This window comes from Hakea prostrata, chromosome 2, assembly GCF_041222555.1.
Source record: "Hakea prostrata isolate BN-2017 chromosome 2, UWA_Hpros_2, whole genome shotgun sequence".
In the NCBI taxonomy this organism is placed as follows: Eukaryota; Viridiplantae; Streptophyta; class Magnoliopsida; order Proteales; family Proteaceae; genus Hakea; species Hakea prostrata.
The window spans coordinates 40,510,455-40,531,640 of NC_142601.1; the positions used below are offsets into that span (position 1 = coordinate 40,510,455).

The 21,186-nt window shown below is 38.4% G+C and overlaps 2 non-coding genes across 2 annotated transcripts; both read left to right on the plus strand.

The window, feature by feature from the left end:
- The first annotated feature begins 10,521 nt into the window (after positions 1 to 10,521).
- On the plus strand, positions 10,522 to 10,628 carry LOC149024349 (small nucleolar RNA R71). The gene has a single exon (XR_016171885.1). It is a non-coding gene; the product is annotated as a small nucleolar RNA R71 (small nucleolar RNA).
- Positions 10,629 to 18,279: 7,651 nt separating this feature from the next.
- LOC149024350 (small nucleolar RNA R71) lies at positions 18,280 to 18,386 on the plus strand. Its single transcript, XR_016171897.1, has one exon. It is a non-coding gene; the product is annotated as a small nucleolar RNA R71 (small nucleolar RNA).
- Positions 18,387 to 21,186: the final 2,800 nt, after the last annotated feature.

The following is a 21,186-nucleotide window of genomic DNA, read 5'->3' on the forward strand; positions in this document are numbered from 1 at the left end:
GGTCAGTCGAACAAGTACAAAGGCTGAATAACAAGGTAAATCTGAATAAGATTCTAGCCAAGGAAATAGTATTCAGTTACGACTCAACTACTCGTGTTTGAGTAGGACTCAATGACTAAGAGTCAGATCACAACCTAACTTGGGTTTGAGCCTCACTCAAACTCATACATAGAAAATCTATAAAAAGGTAAAGGAGCACAAGAGAAAGGTACGCTGAATAGAACTATCACTGTTCGAATTCTTATTGTTCATTACTTTCTTGTCTTCCTTAGTCGGATCCCTAACTAGATCGTCGGAGGTGAAAACTCGACCTCCACTGTCGAGCTCATTCTTGCAGGTTCAATCGGCTGAAGGGATGAACATGATTGTGCAGCAACAATTGGCGCCGTCTGTGGGAAACTTGATCAAAAGGCTATCGTGCAAATCAGATCGCTAAATCAACCCTTCAATAATAATAAGGTGATCAAATTCCCTTGTGAGATAATACTACCTTCAAATTCTCTTTTTGAGTAATCTACTCATAAGGTACGTGTATACATGTACGTTCCTCTTCTCCTTCAAGTAATAATCTTTCATGAAGATTGAGGAACTATTTATCATTACTTCATTCTGAAATCGATATTTGTCGAACGAATTATCCGAAATTCGGTGGGAACTCACTCAGTTTTCTTAAATCCGATCACATTGTTGAGTGCATTGGTTTTGCATGATTATTTTGCCAAACGATGCCATTTGATTCACAATAACGTGATTGAGGTTCATATAACTATTATTTATTTGTCTTTTAGCCAAAAGCCAAAGTATGTTATAAACTCTAAGTATGTTCAATAAAGTGATCTACTTTATTTGTCTTTTTGCCAAAGTATGGTAAGTTATCTGCTTCTGCTTTACGGATCATCATCAATACTATCACTCTGTGTTTTCTTGAATTTTCCCTAGTGAGGTGGGAAAAACGGGAGAGATTGGAATCAGATCTACGCGATCTACGGTTTAGAAGAATGGCAGACTGATTTTCCTGTTAATTCATGCGTTGTATTCATTGCTGGATTCACCGGTTCCGTCACTGCATTCTTGGCTCTCGGTCTCTTCTGCGCCACAGGCAGCAACCCTTCACTAGGAGATGGCACAGCGTATGATCAACGTCGTCAGTGACTGGTCAACCGTAAAAATCGCCCTGGACTTTGGATGCGGCCGAGGAACCCTCCTCAATGCAGTGGCGCTACAGCTGAAAAAGGAAGCAGCTCCGGCCACGTCGTTGGTCTTGATTGCAGAAAAAATCGCGGTTCGCTGCGTATGGTGGAACGCGAATCCAGAAGCTGAAAGAAACTCACATTCAAGAATGGCAATGAAGAAGAAAGTAAAGCAGTACCCTCAACAAATTGAGCATCTCGAGTCGACTTCGTTCTTCGAGTCAGGAAAGAAAGAAATCCAAAGCAATCGTATGGGTTTCACGTGGAGATGAAGACGAAGGACCTTTTTTCCAGTGCAGAGGTTGATCCAGTGCTCTAAAGATATTCTCTCTCTTCTCCATAAACTTTTATTCTTCTGGATCCGAAGACAATGATGTCGTGTTGATCGGTAGAGGACCTGGTGACTATGTTGGATGCCATTAAAGCTGCTTAGTTGAATCTAAGATTATATGTGTCCATAAAAGTGGGACTCAAGTGATGATATATTAAAGTGGCAACAAAATATGGCATCTATTTTTCTCTATGGGTTTTCCTAAAGATCTATTTATCTATATGATCGTTACTATTCTTCTAATGGTGCATGATCTGGATTATTCACTATATATAATATTTTCAAAGTGGAGTTCTCGTTCTGACAGCAAAGATCCTTCAAGAGATGTTATCACCTTCTTCAGAGAAGATGACTCTATATCATAGATTTCTTATTATTATTTCTTTTTCTGATCTTCAATCTGCAAAATTCTTTTTACATTTGATGCATGATCGAGATTATTTTCCATATACAACCTAGAGTTGGAAGTGGAATATCAAGCAATATTATTCTTTAAGTCAGCTAACACTGGAATTCAGCAAACAACAATATATTTAGCTTCAACAACAAAAACCTTGTATACAATATTTTCAAAGCTTTTGAGTTCGTGGATAGCAAAATATCATCAAAATTACAAGTATGGAAGCTCGAGATATAATCGAGCATACATGATCGAGAGAAAGGAGTTCTACATACAAGCAAAAGTTCTCAGCTGGATGAAGCATAACAGCTCAAAAAATACTTGACCTATCATGCTCGGGGGAGTAAAGAGAGATAAACAACTCACATCTCGACCTATACAAAAAGATTTCTTCGGTTCTCAACATTGAACTCCCTGGCTCATTACCATGGGAAGTTCCCAGATTGAACTCCCTTGCTCATCAGCTTGGCCAGTTCCCAAAATTGAACTCCCTTGCTTATCAGCTCGGCTAGTTCCCAGATTGAACTCCCTTGCTTATCAGCTCGGCCAGTTCCCATATTGAACTCCCTTGCTCATCAGCTTGGCCAGTTCCCAAAATTGAACTCCCTTGTTCATCAGCTTGGCCAGTTCCCAAAATTGAACTCCCTTGCTTATCAGCTCGGCTAGTTCCCAGATTGAACTCCCTTGCTCATTAGCTCGGCCAGTTCCCAAAATTGAACTCCCTTGCTCATCAGCTTGGCCAGTTCCCAAAATTGAACTCCCTTGCTTATTAGCTTGGCCAGTTCCTAGATTGAACTCCCTTGCTTATTAGCTTGGCCAGTTCCCAAATTGAACTCCCTTGCTGTTAAGCTCGGCTAGTTCCCAGACTGAACTCCCTTGCTCATAAGCTCAGTTGTTCCCAGATTGAACTCCCTTGCTTATCAGCTCGGCCAGTTCCCAAATTGAACTCCTTTGCTCATTAGCTCGGCCAGTTCCCAGATTGAACTTCCTTGCTCATCAGCTCGGCCAGTTCCCAAAATTGAACTCCCTTGCTCATCAGCTTGGCCAGTTCCCAAAATTGAACTCCCTTGCTTATTAGCTTGGCCAGTTCCCAGATTGAACTCCCTTGCTTATTAGCTTGGCCAGTTCCCAAATTGCACTCCCTTGCTGTTAAGCTCGGCTAGTTCCCAGACTGAACTCCCTTGCTCATAAGCTCAGCTGTTCCCAAAATTGAACTCCCTAGCTGTTAAGCTCGGCCAGTTCCCAAAAATTGAACTTCCTTGCTGTTAAGCACGGCCAGTTCCCAAATTGAACTCCCTTGCTCGGAAGCACGAGCATGGGCAGTTCCCAAATTGAACTCCCTTGCTCGGAAGCACGAGCATGGGCAGTTCCCAAGTGATATTGGTCGAAAGCTGATATGTGTCCGGTCACCGAATCTCTAAAGCCCGAACCGCAGAAAGCTCGAACTTCGGAGACTAGGGGGCTTATGATAAGGAAAGAATAAATAAGCTTAAACCAGTCCGGTTTAAGCCCAGTCCGACCAGAGCGGAATCAAACCAGGTCGGTTTGAGCCTAGTCCGACCAGCTCGGATCACGTTAGACCGACCAAGTCAAGGTCAGTCAAACAAGTACAAAGGCTGAATAACAAGGTAAATCTGAATAAGATTCTAGCCAAGGAAATAGTATTCAGTCACGACTCAACTACTCGTGTTTGAGTATGACTCAATGACTAAGAGTCAGATCACAACCTAACTAGGGTTTGAGCCTCACTCAAACTCATACATAGAAAATCTATAAAAAGGTAAAGGAGCACAAGAGAAAGGTACGCTGAATAGAACTATCACTATTCGAATTCTTATTGTTCATTACTTTCTTGTCTTCCTTAGTCGGATCCCTAACTAGATCGTCGGAGGTGAAAACTCGACCTCCACTGTCTAGCTCATTCTTGTAGGTTCAACCGGCTGAAGGGATGAACAGGATTGTGCAGCAACACCCATTATAACTCTGATTCTGTTAGGGCTTGTTTGGTTACATAAATCCAGAGATTCCAAATCTTTTTTTTTTTTGGTACGAGAGATTTTAAATCTCTAGATTCACAAATAGGAGATTTATACCTATTTGGTTGTGTGAATCTCTGGATTAATGAAATCTAGAGATTCACATTTTTACACTAAAAATGTGAATATGTAAATTTATGGGTATGAGGTAAAATCCACAGATTTCATCATTACTATAAAAGTGCTAAACATTTGAACCATGATTCCATGGATGTTTTTTCAGAATGAATCGACAAATTTCATTCCAAAGATTCAGGCTAACCAAACAGTTAATTTTATGAACCATGACTCCATAAATTTGAAATCTCCAAACTCAAGTAACCAAAAAAAAGGCCCTTAATCAATTTAAATTTTGAAATTGAAATGACTTTAATACCCTTAAAGATGGTGATATGACCATAATGTCCCCATCCCTCTCCTACCCAAACCTTAGGGGGGTTCACCCGTCTTCTTCCTACACCTCACCATAAACCACCCACCACTGCCCGTTAATTTCAAGGAAAATTTCAAGGACACCGAAAATATATAACAAAAATAATGGACACCACTAAAATGTATCAAATTTGCAGAGGCACCCCAAAAATGTCTCTTAAAATGGCACAATGGTACACTCTGTTAGTAGATTCGTAATAAGTCATCATTAGATAATTCATAATTCCTAAATTGCCCTTACTACCTTGTGATTTTACAGTATTACTCTTAACCACTTGTCTCTAATTTTTTTAGTCTTACAATGTTGGTTTTATTGGAATTTAGTCCTAGTTCAATAAACCCCAATTAATTGCATCTTCTTCTTCTGCAAAAATAAAAAAATTAAAAAAATAAAAAGAGAGAGAGAAAGAAGAAGAAGAAAAAGAAAGAAAGAAAGAAAGAAAAGGAAAGAAAATAAAGAAGAAAAAGAAGAAGAAGAAACAAGAAGAAAAAGAAGAAAAAACCATCATTTGGTTGTTTCAGCCGAAAAGTGGAGGATGAGGATCCCAATTAATAGTATTTTCTTTTTTTTACCAAAAAAAAGAAAAAAATCATCAATTTTCCATCATTCCAACGTTTCGGCATTTCAACGTGAAGAACAATTAGAAAAAGCGAGGAATGGTGTTCTCAAGAAAATAATAACAATAGAGTGTGAAAAACTTGGGATCAACCTTAATTTACTCATGGGAAGAAAGAGAAAGAGAGGAAAAAGACTGTTAGAGAGATGAAAGCACACTTGCCGATGGAGATAAAGAAAGTAATCCAAGATAAAAGTTGATGAAAAGTAATTCTGTTTAGCTATTACTTTGATTTTGTAGAACATAGACGTTCGTTTCTTCTTCTTCTTCTTCTTCTTCTTTTTTTTTTTTTTTTTCTTTTTTTTTTTATATTTTATTTTAATCTTTTTAAAATTTTTTTTAGGGATAGGAAAGGAAAGATCAATCTCATTCCTATATATACAACAGCCAAATTACAGGTATTTTGATGAAATACAATTTTGATTCTGGTAGTTAAAAAGGAAAAAGATCGTGGATATATATATATATATATATATCATACTACTATAATAAAAGCATGTACTCTACCTTTTTCGCAAATCTTTTTCTGTCCTTTTCTATCCCTATCATTGTTTTAAATACCAATAATGTTGTACTATTTGTTATTTCTTTATTTATTTTTATAAGGATAATTTAGACATTTTAGTCATTAATTATTATTAATTTATCATTAATTTTAATCCCTCTCTCAATTTCTCTCTCGATTTATCTCTCGACCTCTTTCAATCTCGCTCAAAGTCTGTCACTCTCTATATCCCTCTCCTTCTCAAACTCTCTCTGAATCTCTCTCTCTAAATTACCGCACTATCTAAATCTCTCTACGACCTCTCTCAATCTCTCTCAAAGTCTGTCGCTCTCTATATCCCTCTCCCTCTCGAACTCTCTCTTTGAATCTCTCTTTAAATCCCTTTCGATCTCTCTGAGTCTTCAATCTTTCTTTTCCCTTCTCCCTCTCGAACTCTCTCGGCTGAATCTCTCTTTAAATCCCTCTCAATCTCTCCGAATCTCTCTCGAATCTTTCTTTTCCCGTTCGTCCGATTTTTCTCTTTCATCTAATTTTTCCAAATTCCCAACTTTCGATTATTGCAGAATTTACCTCTGCGAGTTCGATTAAAGTAATAACTGAAGAGATATTCTGCACCTTCCGTTGAATCGAAGGTAAGAGCTTCTTGAAGTAAACCCTTGCACAGTTCAAGTTCTTCTTTTGGTATATTATTGTTAACGCATGTTCACAGAAAAGCAAGCTATAATGGGTGAGGTGGGTTGCCTTCTACTTCTCTCTTCCTCTCAATTTTGAAATTTGAATTTGATGTTCAGTTATATTCGAGGAATTTATTGGGTTTCTATGTATTTGTTCTCTCATTGCAGAAAGATAATCAGAAACCGAACGATGGTGAAAAGCCGAACAATGGTGAGAAGAAGGAGATGGGGGAAGAAAGAAGATGGATCGATAATGGCGGTTTTGAAGGTCGACATGCATATTGCAAAGGATGTGTCAAGAAAATAAAGTGGGCTGTCAAGGGTTTTCAAGGTATTAATCCACTCTCTGTACCATTTGTAGTGTTCGTCTTCTACATTTTTTTTGAATTTCAATTCCGTTGAAATTCAACAATTTGCTAAAGAGTTTTTTATTAGCTCTTCGAATTTGTTATAGAACTCGAAATTTGGATTCTGATTTATTGACTTCTGGATTCACAAAATCGAGAATTAACATTATCTTATCTTCTGATACGGCATTAACATTATTTGCTAACATCCTAACATTATCACTGATACGGTTAACATTATTTGTGCCCTTCAAGCTTTGATGGAAGGCTTCAATGTCCTGACCCTTAAAGATGTGCTTTCAAAGGTCGGACATCTTCGTTACCACTATACTGGGCACGGGGATATACTCTATGATTTTATATCAAGCTCTAGATATTTTATAAATCACGTGCCCAATATTTGGGATTAACCTTATGTATAACCGCATAACTACGTGCCCAAATGCAGCTTAGAAAGTTATGATTACCTTGTTTCGTGGGGAATGCATTTTATACTACTATTATAAAAGCATGTACTCTACCTTTTTTTTTCTTTTTTTTCAAATTTATAGTTGCTTCAATTATTTTCCCCTTTTTTTTTGTTTTTTTTTTTTTTTTTTATATATATATATATATATATATATATATATATATATATATATATATATATTTTTTTTATATATCACTACATGCATATATATTTTTTTTTTATATATATATATATATATATATATATATATATATATATATATATATATATATATATATATATATATATATATATATATATAGATTTTTTTTTGGTGTAATAAGAAATCGTAGATTTTGATGGGAAAAAAAAGATAAAGGGTATAATGGTCTTTCAAGTTATAATATATAGAATATGATAAAATCATAGTTTTGATTTTTGCTAAAAAATACTATTAAGGATATGTTTGTCGGATCTCCCAAGTTAAAAAAAGGGGGGGGGGGGCACGTACATACTACAAGACCTAGAAGGAAGAATCCATTTAAAGCCAATAAACAGAAAGCACCCTAAGGCCAATGTGCCTAGTTTGTGGGATACATACCAATTATTTAGGGTTCCAGCAAATTGGCAAAATGACACAAGGAAAAGAAGGTCTTTTCAACTCTTGTCGTAAGCTTGGCCAATTGATCGGTGGAATCTTTAATTTTAGAAAGACCTTGATAACTTTGAGTTCAAATCCTCGTGAAGAGTTACCAAGCCAAGGACTTCACCCTTAACAGTTTGCATTTGTGATTGATAGTTGGCCTGGGCAAGCTTCGGTTCAATAATCTTAGCTTGGAGAACCTTGATATTCCCCAAAGCCAAGCATCAAGGAGGAGCAGATGTTGCAGCCCTCCTTTGGCTACTACGAGCTTAGCTGTCACCTTCTTCATGATCAGTTCGGATGAGTTGTTCTCGGCCTTGGCTAAGAGACGTCTTGGTCCTTTGGATTCCCTATATAGAGAATGCAGATATGGCTTCTTTCACTTGAAAATGCATGGATTCAGGTCCCCAGGGGTCTCAGATGAGGATAGGAAAACTCTATACCATTCATGGCCTTGGGAAGCTCAGGAGTAGGAAGCCCTTTGTGGACAAAGACCACACATGTTCAGGAAAGGCCCTCAGGGTGTCATGACATTCTGTGCTTACCAGGAATGTCTCAAGGGATGGAGAAATGACAAGAATGGTAGAGGGCCTTATTAGTTTCTTATCAGCTTGTAACTCTAGCCCTTCTTTGGACATTTTGCGCTTCAAAATTAACCTAAAAATTGGGTTCATGGGGGATAAGTGAGAGATGCACTCGTTGAAACAAAGATAAAGAGTTTTTGGAATTACCTGTCGCCTACATTGGTAAAGATGAGGGATTTTTATTTGTAGCAGCCGCTGCTGGCCGTCCGACTCCCTAAATCTTTCTCAGAGGAAAGAGTTTACCCGAAGTTTAAAATCATGATAGAGCACGCAACAATAAAGCCTAACAACAAACAAAGAAAAGAGAAGAGAAAGAACAAGAAATAACATCTAAACTCAGTGAGATGCAGCCAATGGAGGTGGAGCCTCATCTCTAAATGTGAATGGTGACTTTCCAAAGAAGTGGTAGAGTCAAACAATGTGTTGACTTCCTCAATATTTAGGTTAGATTCCCCAAATGGCAAGTAATGTTGTAGGGGATCATCAATAAGCATGTTTGGAATATAATCAACCACTGCCTCATCAATAAAGTTAATCGCAAAGCACTCTTCATCCCTATTTGAGCTTAAGGATGCATTGAAGATGTTGAATTTAAGTTTCTTATTGCCAAATAATATGTCCATGACACCTGATCTACAATTGATGCAAGCATTTGCAGTGGCCAAAAAGGGCCGTCGAAGAATGACTGGTGGTAAGTTATTGGTAGTTGTATTGTCCATATCTAGGATAAAAAAATCAACAGGAAAATATAGATCCTCAACCTTTACCAAAGCGTTTTCAAGTAGCCCACGGGGTCGTTTGATTGAGCGGTTTGCCAATTGTAGAATCACATCAGTAGATTTCAAATCTCCTAGACCAAACCTATCATAAACTGAACCGGGTAAAATATTCACACTAGCTCCCAAATCAAGCAATGCTTTACTTATGGATAAATCTCCAATGACACATGAAATTAAAGGTGTACCTGGATCTTTAAGTTTAGGGGGCAGTTGGTTGGAAATTACCGAGCTGACTTGTTCAGTTAGGTGCACAGTTTTAGGTGTTTGAGTCTTCAACTTACGCTTTTGGGTGCACAAATCTTTTAGAAACTTAGCATAAGCTGGGACTTGCTTGATAGCATCCAATAGTGGGAGATAGATACGAACTTGTTGGAATAAATCAATCATCTCTTGCATCCTAGCATTCTTTCTAGAATTTGAAATTGAGGACTCAAGAGCTTCAGGGAAGGGGGCTTTGGGAGTGTAAGATTTAGGAGTAGGACCCTCTACAATCGGAATGTGCAACCCCTTACAAAGAAATTGATGGGGAATACTCACAGGTGGTGTTTCTTTACTAGGCTTGTGTGCATCATCGCCAGTCTCATGGGTCAAATCAACCTCCTCTCGACTCTCAAGATCAATGGGCAATGGCTTGGGAGTAGGCAAAGGTGCATAATATTCCTTCCCACTACATGTCACAATAGAGACTGCTTGGACTTGTTCTTTCCTAGACCCAATTTGATGATTAGGGTTACCTATTGGTTGACTAGGTAACTGACCAACCTCCCTCCTACTGATGGCATTAGCTAGTTGACCAAGTTGGGTTTCCAATTTGTTAATGGACTGAGAATGGGAATGCAACAATTGAGTGTTTTGCTCTAATCCACAAAGTGCTTTTAGTACCTTATCCTCAAATGATGAATTATGTGAAGGTTGTGGAGATGATGGTTGCTCATTCCTATAGGCATTTTAGTGCATATTAAATGGAGATGGCCTATAAGGTATTTGATTAGAGGGATTGGGCATTGAGTTTTGCCATGAAAAATTGGGGTGGTTTCGCCATCCTGGGTTGTAGGTATTGGAATAGGGATCTTTGCCTAATTTAGAGACTCCTTGGGCCAAATGTGTATGCTCCTTAACAAGCTCAGGGTATTGTGTAGCCAAATAGCAATGAGTGATATGATGGGAGGCTAAAACATAAAGCACATGCTTCAATCTGATTAGGTGGAGAGCAACTTGTAGGAAGTGGAGATGGAGTTTGTTGTCCTAATGATAAGAGATGGTCCAATTTCTTTGCTAGCAAGTCAACCTTAGTGCTCATCTCAATGGTAGGATTGATCTCATAGAGACCATTCATCTTTGGTTGCCCAATGGATGGAATCTCAGTCCTAGCTGCTAAAGCATGGTATTGGGAGTTTTCACTAAGGATCTCAAAAAGTTCCCATGCCTCATTCTCATTCTTGTGCACGAAAGTCCCACCACAAGAAGAATCAACCATTTGCCTATGTCGGTCTCTAAGGCCATCATAAAAGCATTGAACCAATTGCCATTTAGAAATAACATGGTGGGGGCACTTTCTAAGTAATTCTTTTAGTCTTTCCCAGGCCTCATGAAATTGTTCTCCTTCTTGTTGGGAGAAACTCGTTATCACTCTCCTAATGCTATTGGTACGGCCAATGGGGAAGAACTTTTTAAGGAACTCCTGTTGCATTTATGCCCAAGTAGAAATTTTAACATTGTCCAAAAAATGAAACTAATGCTTAGCTTTATCTTTAAGGGAGAATGCGAAAAGAAGTAACCTTAAAGCATCAACTGAGAGGTTTTGAATTTTAATTATGGAGGACACCTCTAAAAACTTATCTAAGTGCTTATAAGGCTCTTCATTGGCAAGTCCATAAAAAGATGGTAGCATTTGAATCACACTAGATTTGATCTCATATTGAGCTGCCTCTATGTCAGGAAACTTAATACAAGAAACCGGAGTATATATCGTAGGAATGAAATGCTCACTCAAGGGCCTCATTGGAGGCTCATAGTTTGCCATGGTTCTTTGCCTTCTAAGGTTGGGCAAAGTCTCTTCTAACTCTAAGTCAAGTGGAGTCAACTCAGGGTATAGGGACCGATGACCATGCATACATACAGAAGAAGGAAAAAAAAAAAAAAAAAGAAGCTAAATAAGTAAAACTATAGCAAAAGGGAGAGTTTAGGATGTACCTGAAGCGCAATCCACGTGATCTTTCGAACAAAAGTTACACATGTGGGATTTGAGGGATGGGATTTTTAAAAATTAACCTAAACAACCCAATCTAATGCAAATATTACAATTGAAAAGTCCTAAATACAATTATACCTAAGAAGAAAAGATAACAACCTAATCTAATTATCGAATTGCTACTCTTGCAGTAACTTATAAAACAAAAGAAAAAGAGATTAGTTAAATACTCAAAGACAAAAATTAGAAATTAAAAACTCTAAAATTTATGCCTAATTGACAAGAATCAATCCTAGCAACCGTGCTTTGGTTCCCCGGCAACGGCGCCAAAATTTGATCGTGTCGCTAACCAATCAAAAATAAAATCCTACACTAATCTAGCAAGCAAAAAGTACGGGGTCAAATTATGGGGAACTAAAAGGCTAAGTTACTAAGATTGAATTTAACACAACCTAATTTAAACTAAATCTATTAATTAATGCAAAAACTTAAACTAGGAATATGTGAAGATCTTTGGGATTTCAAATCCCCAATGCTTTTCCCTAACCGATATAACTCTACACTTCAAAGTAAATTAGGGATGGTCTTCCTAGATATACCCTATCTTCGCAAGACTATCGTCCATCGCGGAAGCTTGGCACGCTTAGTTCGCTGAGCTATAGAACATCTTTGGTCAAACTCAAACACAATCAACTAGAAGAGATAGAACAATCAAATTAATGAAATAAGCATGGTTCATCTACATCCCAAAGAAAAGGAACTAGCTACTCATTATCACAAAGTTCATAAGAAAAATAATGATGAAACATAGGGAGAGAGAGAGAGAGATGTGGTCTTTTTCTTCAGCAATGAGAGAGATGAGAGCCGCGTTCGCCGTCTTCTTTTCTTCTTTGTGGCTAGCTTCTCTTTTATGTCTCTCGCACACAATGAATCTTCTCTCTTTGACCGTATATTTTACCTTTATTCGTTCGGATTCTGGAAAAACTCAAAACTAAAAGTTGTAGATATTTTCAACATCGTTCCATAGCATCTTGAATCACTTCAATCCAAGCTCATACAAGAGAGATATATCCAAAATACTGAAGGTGTCACATCCTCCCAGCCGGTACCCTAACTGGCATACCTGAGAGTGTGATCCACAGCCCGAAGATCAGGTATCGAGTAATCAACCTCCCACATAAACAATAACATAATCATGAACAATAATAATCGATGTGCGAAAGATAAACCATAGATCCAAATAAGGAAAGAATGAATCATATATAAATCAGAGTACTAAATATAATCAGAGTGTCTAAATCAAATAAGTAAAGTGAGGCGAAATCCCACTCTACAACCAGCGGAAAAGTAGTTTTAAAAGAGAATAAACAGGATATAATCTAATCCCAATAGCAGGTACAAAAGGTAACTAAATTGTTCTCAATCTTATAGACAATATCCCTATAAGTATGAATCTCATAAATGGCACAAGGGCGCTTCCACTCTATGGTCGGACTAAGCATCGTACAGAGCATAACCACTCGCGGGATCTTCAGTGTAATTGTCGTAACCGCAATCACCTTCCTGGAGATATGCCTCTTCTCCTTGCGCTTCATCATACGAGCAGTCATGATACTCAGAACCTGTAGAATAGTCTAACAAACATTGTACAATAAAGGAATGAGTTTCAAAGAAACTCAGTAAGGCAGTTAAATCCATAATAACATAAATGGCAGGATTACAAAACAAACATAAATGCAATATGGTATGAGACAAACAATGAATGTATGAATCTAACTCTACATATGCTGGTCTCTAATGGCAGACATGCTTTAAGTCATAGCACCGTACTTCTTTAGGAAAGTCTCATTCACTCATCATCAGTTGGTAATGGGTCCGGCATCCCTCGGGACATTACATGGCTGGGGGTATAGGTCACCACTCTCTCACATCACCATTGGTCTAAGTACCGGCGCATGTCAGGGTAAAGCCTAGCCAAATGCAAGTCTTCTACTTAGTTACATCAAGTCAGATCCAGATACGTCCATTCCTCGTCCCCCGACGATCCTTTCCGGTATCCTTCACACTAGAGTCCTCATAGTCCCTGACTACGGACTCATCAACCCTATTGGTCATCCACATATGGTAAACGGGAAGCTCTCACGTCCTCTCATGGGTTGGTTACCGGTCTTGAGCACCCGTGAGCCCAAGTCTATCCATATGCAACCCTACCAATAAATGGCCCCCACAATGTGATTCCTGTCCTCTCACGGGTTGGTTACCGGTCTTGAGCGCCCATGAATCCCCATTGCTACCACGGGTCGTTTGGTCTCAATACCCCTCCGATTAGGGTTTGACATAACGGGACATCCTAGCCAAACACTACTAGACAGTCCTAAATATGTCATCCAACAGTTTAGGAAGGTGTCCAGAGGGCATCTCCGGAAACATCCCATAATATTCCCGTAGTAGTCCTAGGACAAAAGTATCAAAAGGACACCCCTCCTTTCCAAACCATACTTAAGCATACACAAGCATCAATTCATAACATCCCATATATAGTAACTTCATATATGGAAAGAAATCAATAATTACAATCAACTTGTATATAACTGGTAAGTAAATCATACATGAGTCAATTTAATATAAACAAGTAATGCTACTGATATCAAGACAGTACCACAGTAGTATAGCATTATAAGAATCTAATTAAAGAAATAAATTAACAAGATTCAAATATAGAAACTAAGATATGCAATTTATGTTGTTAAAGAAGTAACCATCCTTACCTTTTATAACTTGCAAAGGAATCCTAAGAAATCAAGTAAGATCTTGACAAACTTGAGAAGAAGGTCCTAAACAAGTGTATACAACATATTAGGAAAGATCCCTAACAGAAAAGATACCAAAACATCCAAAACAGACCAAATCTGGAGTTGCTGTACTCATTGGTCGATTGGATTGGTCTACTGCCTCAGTCGACCAATCAGTCGACCAATGAAGACTGTGGCCTACAAAATCAGAGTTTTAAGAAATAAGATCCGAATTTGGTGGTTCAAAAGGGTACTAAACAAGGGGTAAACTACATTGGTAGTATCCTAACATATAGAGGACCTCAAAACACTAATCAGATCAAGTCTTCAAGATACAAATTAGAAAACAAAAAGTTACCATAATTAGATCAATCATGGTTCTTGAAGAATTCAAGATAGAAATCATAGACAAGAACAATAAGAGAATGAATCATTGATTCAGATAAAGATATCATGGAAGGCATACTTAGATCTTCAAGAAAATATACCTAAGAGCATAAATCTAAATAAGGAAACAAAACCTACCATAGATGTAACTATCATGATTCATGAAGAAAGCATGGTATGATAGAAGAGAAACAACTAGAGATTGATAGATCATGGATCATGTAAAGAAAACACAGCAATTGACTACTAACATGATCAATATAGTAGAGCTAAGAAGATCAGAATTTAAATCAAAAGATGAACAAAGACAAGATCATGATTTGATCATGATTCCTTCAAAAGCTTGCAATGATCATGGTTAAGATCATTGCATTAGCCATTAATCCTTAGGAAGATCATGAGAGACAAGTCCAGAGATGTTTGCAACAGAGAATGCAGCATCTCCTCTACTGTCTTAACTCAAAAAGGAAAGAAGAACAGAGATGGAGAAGAAGAAGAGAGTGTAGACATACCTTTGATGCAAGAGGAAGAGTTTTGACGAAGATCCGTCAAGATAAACACCAAGGATGCATGGGAGATGACTTGCAGAGGTCTTTGGTTCGTTCCAAAGAGTTTGGAGGCAGAAAATACGAAGTAGACTCGAGATTGGACTTAAATAGAGCAAGCAAGACCTAATTACCAAAGACAGAACCCATTGGTCGAGTGGATTGGTCGATCGGTCCATCGACCAATCAATCGACCAATCGGTTCAGCAACTCCTAAACAGGGAATCGAAGACCCAGATCAAATCCAATCCTAAAGGGGTTTTGCACACATATCAAGTGACTTACCTAATAGGTAGAAATGCTTTCAAACCATGATAGAGAGCACTCCAAGTCCATCAACTAATCCGATCTTCATCAAGATTCAGTTTCCATAAATAGAACCTCATCATCAACTCTCATGGATTCAAAGCCAGACACCAAGTCCTCCACTGGGATGGCCCAAAGCTGACTTCTTACTTTACTTCGGGTCACTGGACCTACAATTATCAAAGTTTCCGGGTCAAGGTTAGGGCTGGGTTTCACAGAAGGTATGTCTGTTTACCCGATTTTCAGATTTATTACCAATTTTGTTCCTTAGAACTCCACATGTTTCCAATTTGACTAAGATCTCACTTTTCATGATTTCTTAGGCAGCAAGATTGAATGCCATGATTTAAAATCCACCAATGTCTAATATATTTGCCAACTTTACTCCATATTATCTCTAATATCCAAAATCACCTTATTCCTGAAAACTACACAAAAATACTCAATTAGCTCTCTTCAATTAAATAAGTATGGGGAATGTAAATCAAATAAATAATGGTAAATGCATGCTTATCAAGCTCCTCGTGGTAAGTCAGGTTCCACAATGCAGAGGACCTTGATAAGCTGGTGGAATAGGAAGAGTGGGATGAGTATCTTGGAGGCAGTGTAGAAGGTAACGCGTAATGGAATGGCAAGGGACGAAAAGGGCTACTTTGTGCACAACAAAGAGATTTTGGAAGAACACGTAATATTCCTTGGGGAATGACCAAGTATGGAAGATGTTGAATTGGGTGTGGTAGGGAAAAGCTGGATGGCACTTCAACCAGTCATCTCTTATGCCATATTTAGAGACGAGAACTGCCAAATTATCTTGATAAGTGGTTCTGCATCGGCTGATGATAGTGCGACAGTGGATATCACTATAAATTGGTGGAGGTAGGTTGGAGAGATGAGGTGGTCCAATGTCGTCATCAGAAGGAGACTCGCCATTGGGGGAATTCGGAGGTGGTCTTGAGGACGAAACCCCAGGAGTAAATGGGAAACAGAGAGGGAGGACATATTTGATACCTGGAGTGGCTTCAAGGGTCTAGATAAGAAATTTGTTAGCGCCTTATGTTTGCCTTTGACACCTTTTACTTTTAATGACCATTGGGCCCGTTTTAACAATTGAGAATCTGGAAGCATCCTTGACTTGAATTGGAGTATGTGGGGGGAATGTTGTCATATCCATTTCAATCTGAAGCGTATGACCAATGATGTGGATCTGAAACTTTTCAATGCCTGTTCTGACAGCAAGGATCTCTCTAAAGTTATTATGGTATGACTGTTCAGCTGTAGTGAAAGTTCCACCTTTATAACCACAAATCTGTCTTTTTCCATGGAGTTCTTCAAAGAGGATTGCTGCCCATAATTTGTCACTGGCATTTGTTTGCAACCTGCGGGTACCTGTAGAGGGGATTTCCAACGGAGGGAGCTTTTGGGCAATTTGCTTAATTTTCTTATATTATATGTTGACTTGTGGTAGCATTAATGGTAATGATCATTAACAAATTGGGCACTTTTTATCTTTGTGACAATGCTCTACCAACTATCAACATGTCTTACTCGAGTTGACACCCCCCCCACACACACCTAAATTTTGCAATGACCTCAGTGCATGCAAGATATATAAAAAAAATGATAGAAGCAAATAGAGGAAAGAGTTTACCCGAAGTTTAAAATCATGATAGGGCACGCAGCAATAAAACCTAGCAACAAACAAAGAAAAGAGAAGAAAAAGAACAAGAAATAACATCTAAACAAATGGGTTGCCTCCCATAAAGCACCAAGTTTAGAGTCTTCAGCCAGACTCAGTGAGATGCAGCCAATGGAGGTGGAGGCTCAAATCTAAATGTGAATGGTGACTTCTCCAAAGAAGTGGAAGAGTCCAACAATGTGTTGACTTCCTCAATATTTAGGTTAGATTCCCCAAATGGCAAGTAATGTTGTAGGGGATCATCAATAAGCATGTTTGAAATATAATCAACCACTACCTCATCAATAAAGTTAATCGCAAAGCACTCTTCATCCCTATTTGAGCTTAAGGATGCATTGAAGATGTTGACTCTAAGTTTCTTAGTGCCAAATAATATGTCCATGACACCTGATCTACAATTGATGCAAGCATTCGCAATGGCTAAAAAGGGCCATCCAAGAATGGCTGGTGGTAAGTTATTGGTAATTGTATTGTCCATATCTAGGATAAAAAAAATCAACAGGAAAAGCAAGGCCTCCTCCTTGATTGTAATCCTTGACAGCAAGGCGTGCTCTATATGTATGAAGACTGCCATCAACCTTTATCTTAATACAAAACACCCACTTGCGACCGATGATGTTCAAACCCAAAACAATTTGGACGAGGGCCAAAGTACCATTTCTTGTGAGAGCATTAAACCCACTGTTCATGGCTTGACGCCATTTTGGATGTTCGTTTGCAATGTTGAAGAAGGTGGGTTCAACAATTAGAGGGGCCGAGATAGATACGTAAACTTTGGGACGGTGAGTGCCATCGCGTTGACGAGTTACCATGGACGACGCTTGGGAGGAGGTGGAGGAGCAGGTGGGTCAACCACACGGTCCTTTGCGGGAATGGGAGTGGCTTGGGAAGGAGAGGGCGAAGTCAATGTACTAGGTGAAGGGGAAGACTCCTTGGGCCAAATGTGTATGCTCCTTAACAAACTCAAGATATTGTGTAGCCAAATAGCAATCGGTGACATAATGGGATAGGCTAGAACATAAAGCACATGCTTCAATCTGATTAGGTGGAGAGGAACTTGTAGGAAGTGGAGATGGGGTTTGTTGTCCTAATGATAAGAGATGGTCCAATTTCTTTGTTAGCAAGTCAACCATAGTGCTCATCTCAATGGTAGGATTGATCTCATAGAGACCACTCATCTTTGGTTGCCCAATGGATGGAATCTCAGTCCTAGCTGCTGAAGCATGGTGTTGGGAGTTTTCACTTAGGGCTCAAAAAGTTCCCATGCCTCATTCTCATTCTTGTGCATGAAAGTCCCACCACAAGAAGAATCAACCATTTGCCTATGTCGGTCTCTAAGGCCATCATAAAAGCATTGAACCAATTTCCATTTAGGAATAGCATGGTGGGGGCAATTTCTTAGTAATTCTTTTAGTCTTTCCCAGGCCTCATGAAACTGTTCTTCTTCTTGTTGGGAGAAACTCGTTATCACTCTCCTAATGCTATTGGTACGGCCAATGGGGAAGAACTTTTTAAGGAACTCTTGTTGCATTTCTGCCCAATTAGAAATTTTAACATTGTCCAAAAAATGAAGCCAATGCATAGCTTTATCTTTAAGGGAGAATAGGAAAAGAAGTAACCTTAAAGCATCAATTGAAAGGTTTTGACTTGTAACCATGGAGGACACCTCTAAAAACTTATCTAAGTGCTTATAAGGCTCTTAATTGGGAAGTCCACAAAAAGATGGTAGCATTTGAATCACACTAGATTTGATCTCATATTGAGCCGCCTCTATTTCAGGCAACTTAATACAGGAAACCGGAGTATATATCGTAGGAATGAAATGCTCACTCAAGGGCCTCATTGGGGGCTCATAGTTTGCCAAGGTTCTTTGCCTTCTAAGGTTGGCCAAAGTCTCTTCTAACTCTAAGTCAAGTGGAGTCAACTCAGGGTATAGGGACCGACGACCATGCATGCATACAGAAGAAAAAAAAAAAAAAAAAAAAAAAAAAAAAAAAAAAAGAAGAAGAAGCTAAATAAGTAAAATTAAAAGAAAATAAGTATAGCAAAAGGGAGAGTTTAGGACGTACCTGAAGCGCAATCCACAAGATCTTTCGAACAAAAGTTACACATGTGGGATCTGAGGGATGGGATTTTTAAAAACTAACCTAAACAACCCAATCTAATGCAAATATTACAATTGAAAAGTCCTAAATACAATTATATCTAAGAAGAAAAGATAACAACCTAATCTAATTATCGAATTGCTACTCTTGCAGTAACCTATAAAACAAAAGAAAAAGAGATTAGTTAAGTAATCAAAGACAAAAATTAAAAATTAAAAACTCTAAAATTTATGCCTAATTGACAAAAATCAATCCTAGCAACCATGCTTTGGTTCTCCGGCAATGGCGCCAAAATTTGATCGAGTCGCTAACTAATCAAAAATAAAATCCTATACTAATCTAGCAAGCAAAAAGTACGGGGTCGAAATATGGGGAACTAAAAGGCTAAGTTACTAAGATTGAATTTAACACAACCTAATTTAAACTAAATCTATTAATTAATGTAAAAACTTAAACTATGAATATGTGAAGATCTTTGGGATTTCGAATCCCCAATGCTTTTCCCTAACCGATATTACTCTACACTTCAAAGTAAATTAGGGATGGTCTTCCTAGATATACCCTATCTTCGCAAGACTATCGTCCTTCGCGGAAGCTTGGCACGCTTAGTTCGCTGAGCTATAAAACATCTTTGGTCAAACTTAAACACAATCAACTAGAAGAGATAGAACAATCAAATTAATGAAATAAGCATGGTTCATCTACATCCCAAAGAAAAGGAACTAGCTACTCATTATCACAAAGTTCATAAGAAAAATAAAGATGAAACATAGGGAGAGAGAGAGAGAGAGAGATGTGGTCTTCTTCTTCAGCAATGAGAGAGATGAGAGCCGCGTTCGCCGTCTTCTTTTCTTATCTGTGGCTGGCTTCTCTTTTATGTCTCCCGCACACAATGAATATCCTCACTTTACCCATAGATATTACCTTTATTCATTAGAATTTTTGAAAAACTCAAAACTATAAAGTTATAGATATTTTCAATATCGTTCCATATCATCTTGAATCACTTCAATCCAAGCTCATACGAGAGAGATTTGCCCAAAATACTGAAGGTTTGTCTGTTTACCCGATTTTCAGATTTCTTACTGATTTTATTCCTTAGAACTCCACCTGTTTCGAATTTGACCAAGATCTCACTTTTCATGATTTCTTGGGCAGCACGATTAAATGCCATGATTTAAAATCCACCAATATCTAATATATTTGCCAACTTTATTCCATATTATCTCTAATATCCAAAATCACCTTATTCTTGAAAAATACACAAAAATACTCAATTTGCTCTCTTCAATTAAATAAGTATGGGGAATGTAAATCAAATAAATAATGGTAAATGCATGCTTATCAAGCTCCTCGTGGTAAGTTAGGTTCCACAATGCAGAGGACCTTGATAAGCTGGTGGAATAGGAAGAGTGGGATGAGTATCTTGGAGGTAGTGTTGAAGGTAACGCGTAATGGAATGGCAAGGGACGAAAAGGGCTACTTTGTGCACAACAAAGAGATTTTGGAAGAACACGTAACATTCTTTGGGGAATGATCAAGTATGGAAGATGTTGAATTGGGTGTGGTAGGGAAAAGCTGGATGGCACTTCAACCAATCATCTCTTATGCCATATTTAGAGAAGAGAACTGCCAAATTATCTTGATAAGTGGTTCTGCATCGGCTGATGAAAGTGCAACAGGGGATATCACTATAAATTGTTGGAGGTAGGTTGGAGAGATGAGGTGGTCCAATGTCGTCATCAGAAGGAGATTTTCCATTGGGGGAATTCGGAGGTGGTCTTGAGGACGAAACCCCAAGAGTAAATGGGAAACAGAGAGGGAGGACAGATTGGATACCTGGGGTGGCTTCAAGGGTCTAGATAAGAAATATGCTGGCACCTTATGTTTGCCTTTGACATCTTTTACTGTAAATGACCATTTACAGAACCATTGCGCCCGTTTTAACAATTGAGAATCTGGAAGCATCCTTGACTTGAATAGGAGTATGTGGGGGGGGGGGGGGATGTTGTCATATCCATTTCAATCTGGAGCGTATGACCAATGAGGTGGATCTGAAAATTTTCAATGCATGTTCTGACAGCAAGGATCTCTCTAAAGTTGTTATGGTATGATTGTTCAGCTGTAGTGAAAGTACCACCATTATAACCACAAACCCGTCTTTTTCATGAAGTTCTT